We start from the raw sequence: 5,564 nt of genomic DNA on the forward strand, positions 1-5,564 counted from the left end.
AATAATAATAATATATATTTAATCAAAAGATTAAATGTGGTACTTAAAATGTTTGAGGCACCAGAATTTGGTAGGGTAAAAACCAAAAACAAAATCAAGAGATCTGGTGAATAAAATTTGAAGAAAAGCAACAAAAATGCATATTTTTGTTGCTTTTTCTTCATATATATATATATATATATATATATATATATGTATGTATATATATATGTGTGAGTGTGTGTGTGTGTGTAGTCGCAACTTGCTGCTATTTAGGTTCTTCTTCTCCCTCCGCACAGGACACATCTGAGTGTTCAGGAGAAGGAAAAACAAACTCTTGTGGGTTTTTTTGGTTTGTGCTTTGTTGGTAAAGTTGTTGTTGTTTTCGGGAGTAATGATGCTGTTGTTTTTGTTGTTGTTTGGTGTGTGGAAGCCATAGATTGATGTTTGTGAGTTGTTTGTTATTGTTGCTGCTGCCGCTGCTGTGATTGGTGTTGCTGTTACTGTCGTTTTTGCTGCTCCAGTGGTCACCTACCTCTGTTGGTACAGCTGCTTTTGTTGTGTTGGAGATGTCTGCAGCAGCACGGTTTTGTCTTTTGATTGCCTGGAGCAGAAAGCCTTTAAATGGTTTGTTTGGCCAGAAATGTGGCATCTCGGTTTCCTACCCAACACTGCTACAAATAGTTTTGTATCTCCAGGGAGCTCTATTGGATCTGGAATCTTCTGTGCAGTTGGGAAATCTGCAAGCAACAAGAGTCCTATCCCTGTCCCTTACCAGTTTTCTTTTCTCAATCTTTGAATTTGTAGAATTTTAATTCTTCTCTCTATGCTATACAACACTGCAGCTGCCAGCAAGGAGATGCCCACTTCTGGTAGCACTTCCGCTACTTTCATTTTAACAACCTTCCAAGTATGTGGGAGTCATATATAATCTTTTCTAATCTAGGCACAAGGCCCGAAATTTTGAGGGAGGGGACCAGTCGATTAGATCGACCCCAGTACGCAACCGGTACTTGATTTATCGACTTCGAAAGGATGAAAGGCAAAGTCGACCTCGACGTAATTTGAATTCCGGACGTAAAGACAGACGAAATACCGCTAAGCATTTCGGCCGGCGTGCTAACGTTTCTACCAGCTCGTCGCCTTGGGAATCATATATAATGCCACAGCTTTAAGGGTTGTTGTAGCATTTTCTTTGACCAGTTTTTCAGTTGAGAACCTCACCTCTCTTGTGCCAAAGTTTTTATTGAGGGCGACATAACACTTTTGATTCTATACAGGTCTCAGGCATTTTCGACCTGAGCCTGCATAACTCTTTCTATTTTTCATATCTTCGATGATACACATTTGTATATTATTGTTTTACACCTCGTTTCTTCTTGTACTTCCTCTGGTGTGTTAAGGTACATTATCCTGTCAGTTCTGGTTAGATGAATTTCTGCCTTAGCCAACTCCTCTTCTGATAATTCCATCTCCTCTATTCGCTGACACATCTGAGTGAATTCACTATGTTTGCTTAGAAAAACCAACTGTCGTCGTTGCACTTGTGAATTTTTCGAAGTCCTCTCCCCACACCTTGGAAAAGATTTTACCCACAAATTTCTTTATAATCGTAATGTATGCCTTTTGAAAAGTATTAATATAAAATTTCATTGAAAAAACCTCATTTTTCTAAAAGTTATATGGGAAAATCTCGGATCTTGTGAATTTTCCGATTTCCTCTCCCCACCCTCCTGTTGCTTTGCATGCATTTTTTTTTTTTCATATTCGTTTCCTACACATTTTTTTACACTCATTGCACTATTTTTTTCTGATTTTCGTTTCCGTGTCAAGTTGGATATATTAATCTTTTCTATTCTTTAACAAGAATGGTATTGATAGTAACTTCAAAGTTTCCGCCAGCAAAGCCATCGTTATAGCCCGATGGTAGATTCATAGGCTGAAACTTCGAAATCATTCTCAATACTATTCTTGTAAACTCATGCATGCATGCATACATGCATGAATACATGCATACATACATGCATGCATACCTACATACATACATACATACATACATACATAAATAATACATACATACAGTGCATCCCTTGACGAAGTTTGCATACATGAGGCTGATAACATCATCAGACTTGGAGGGCAGCTCCTTAAGCAGCATTCCTTGTCAGATAACCTAGAATACATGTCCCAAAGAAGTCGTACGTCTCTACCGCAACGTACCATCAGACGAAAGGATGAGCCTATAAGAGCAGAATACTGTATGCATGGATATGTTAGTAGAAAGTTCCGAAATGATAGTAACAGTGATCATCAAAGCAGTTTATCACGGGCCAATAGCCAGATTACTACCACCCACTTTGAAGAGTATGCGTTTGCAATCCAGGAATAGGAAATATCAACTAAATACCTGATGCACAAAAGGGATAGAGATAGAGGAAAAACCGTAAAATGCGACAACCGATGCAGACTTTGTGGAGTTAACACCGAAGATATCACGCACATCATAAACAGTTGTCCGAAAATGTCATCATGGTATTATCTACCGATGAGATACGATGTTCTAGCTAAGACACTCTCTAAAAGAAATCCGTCGGAAGGTTAACCCCGAGGATAACGAAATGAGAACCCACAGTATGGTAGAAGCCATAGCCACTCATAATAAAAAGGCGCACTGGTGGAATGTCCCAGTGAAGACCTCAATAAAATGTAAGCACAACAGACCTGATATAATGATTTGGGATAGAGAAGAAAAACTGTGTAGAGTTGTGGAAATTAGCTATCCTGCCGATGTTAAGATAAAGCTGAAGATCAGTGAAAAAGAGAATACCTACGCTGCACTGTTGAGAAATCTGAAGTTATACTATCCGGATTACGTTGACTGATGAGGAATAAGCTACGAATTTTCTGTTTGTTATGTTTTTGTAAAATTTTCCGTCTGCTGTGTTTTTGTAAAATTTTATATGCACAGATACGTACATACATACATACATACATACATACATACATACATACATGCATGCATATATATATATATATATATATATATATATATATGTGTGTGTGTGTGTGTGTGTGTGTGTGTGTGTGTGTGTGTGTGTGTGTGTGTGTGAAATTCTGTGCCCACAAAAATACAGAATTTTTTTTTAAAAACCGGAAGACACGGGAGCAAAGAAAACGAAATAATGAAATTATTTACATTCATATTATCTACGCTCATACTCTCTACAAGAGCACGTCTTACCAAATTGGTTGTGCTGAGATTTTACGTTAGAAATATATTCAGTTTTCATTATGATGCACATACTGTTCTGTAATAACCACTGCTGACAGCATTTAAAGTGAAAAATATACCACGAAGCTCCTGCGGTGCAGAATTATGGAAATGATTTTCTGTTTAGTGTTAAATTGCTTCTGCATGCCATGTGCTATACTGGTAATTTGAATGTGGTAGTCATTAGAAGAATCTGCAGAATTTTACTGCATGCATGCATCTATGTAAGTGCATACGTGTATGCGAGCGTGAACCTGTATATGCTTGTGTTCGCGTATGTATGTGTGGGTGTGTCATGTGTTATGAAAGGGAAGATTTTGTAGTGAGTGTCGCTTTTCAAGGAGAGGAAGCGTAAGAAGCTTTTTAGTTAAAATAGCTTCCGTTTCAATTTGAAGTTCATATTCGTGAGTGATGAATGTAGCACAGAGGTAGAAGCAGCAGAGAGCCTAAATATAAGTCAAATTTATGCAACTTTCTTGCATTGAAAGTTCAAACTTTGCGAGAGTCAAATTTGCTCCAGGGTTATAACTTGCTGTAAAGAGTTTGCTTCCAAACCACTTGGTTCCGAGTTCAGTCCCTCTGCGTGACACCTTCGCAGTTGTCTTCTGTTATAACCTTAGGCTTACCAAAACCTTGTGAGCGGATTTGGTAGACAGAAACTGAAAGAAGCCTGTCCTACATATATGTGTGCGTGCGTGTGTGTTTGTGTGTGCGTGTATCTTTGTATGTGTGGGTGTGTATAATCTGATATATATGGCAGCGTGCAATGCTTTATTTAAAAGGAAAACTATAATTCTCAATAGATATGATGTGACTAGGGTGTTAGAACACCTACATTGCTAGAAATGAGAGCTAAAATGCTCTAATTCTGTAATTAAAGGACATAATTGTATACATATGTGCTACTATATTCTTCTGATCCATCACAACTAGTAGTGTTACTCCGTCGTCTTGGAAATGCAGTGGTTATAGAGTGTGAGCAAAGGTGGTAGATTATCGGAGTCAGCAGAGAAGATAGTGAAAACGTTTATTCCAAAGACACTATATATAGTAAGCTTGTCTTTGGAATGAACGTTTTCACTGTCTTCTCTGCTGACTCCGATAATCTACCACCTTTGCTCAATCTCTGTAACCACTGCATTGCCAAGACTACGGAGTAACACTACTGGTTGTGATGGATCAGAAGAATGGACCGTTTTGGCTGACGAATGTTGCTTCTGTGTTTTTCGACCGTCATCTGAACTGCATCTGGTGGTACAACTAATGGTTTAGAGATCAGTTTCATACACCTAGTACTGTTACGAGTTCTGCTGATTTCCACCCCACTCCCTCTCTCTCTCCTTCTATCTCTCCTCCTCTCCTATTTTCCTCCTCTCCTATTTTCCTCTCTCCACTCTTCTTTCTCTTTCTTTCTCTCTGCTTTTCTAGTTCTTCGAGGGAGAAGACCCTTAAGCGGATCTTACTACCACTTGTGTAGCAACTAGGTTTCCTATTCTGCATTCACACTAAGGCATAGCTCAGATATAAGCCTGTAATTTTCAGAGATCATTAGGCTTTATATGCCCATACAAATTCCTCTCGGCCATATGCCACTTTTTATGACATCACCACTCACAACCTGCCTGTATCACAACCTGCTACCAAGTTAACAACAAGCAAGAAGTCAATGTTACTGCCTACACCCCTGACAGTAATTTTTGTGTTGACCTGGTTTCTATTTTGTGCTATGATCAGGTGTGAGCATCAGAGCCAGCGCTTATTGCTTTGCCTCATCCATTTTATGATTTTATGGTTTTATCCAGTTGACGAGCAGTAGAAAAGTAAGTTGAGAAACTTTTAGCAGCACAATGCTGGTTCCTGCCAATTATTGTGTGTGGTGGTGATAGAATATTTCGCAAAATAGCTTCTGAAGTGGAAAGATACGATTCAGCGCAGCTATTTCGATGCTAGCAATGTGAAACGGCTAGCTGGCTATTGCACTTGTTTTGGCGACAGTAATTTTGACACTAATCTCTCTTTATTTAAGCATAAAGCCCCAACATAAAATAGACATTACAAGGACAGACAACACAAAACGTGGGGTACATGTAACGAATGATGAATATATATAGGCGCAGAAGTGGCCGTGTGGTAAGTAGCTTGCTTACCAACCACATGGTTCCGGGTTCAGTCCCACTGCGTGGCATCTTGGGCAAGTGTCTTCTACTATAGTTTCGGGCCGACCAAAGCCTTGTGAGTGGATTTGGTAGACGGAAACTGAAAGAAGCCCGTCGTATATATGTATATATATATATATATATATATATATATATAT

Source organism: Octopus bimaculoides, chromosome 1, assembly GCF_001194135.2.
Source record: "Octopus bimaculoides isolate UCB-OBI-ISO-001 chromosome 1, ASM119413v2, whole genome shotgun sequence".
Lineage (NCBI taxonomy): Eukaryota > Metazoa > Mollusca > Cephalopoda > Octopoda > Octopodidae > Octopus > Octopus bimaculoides.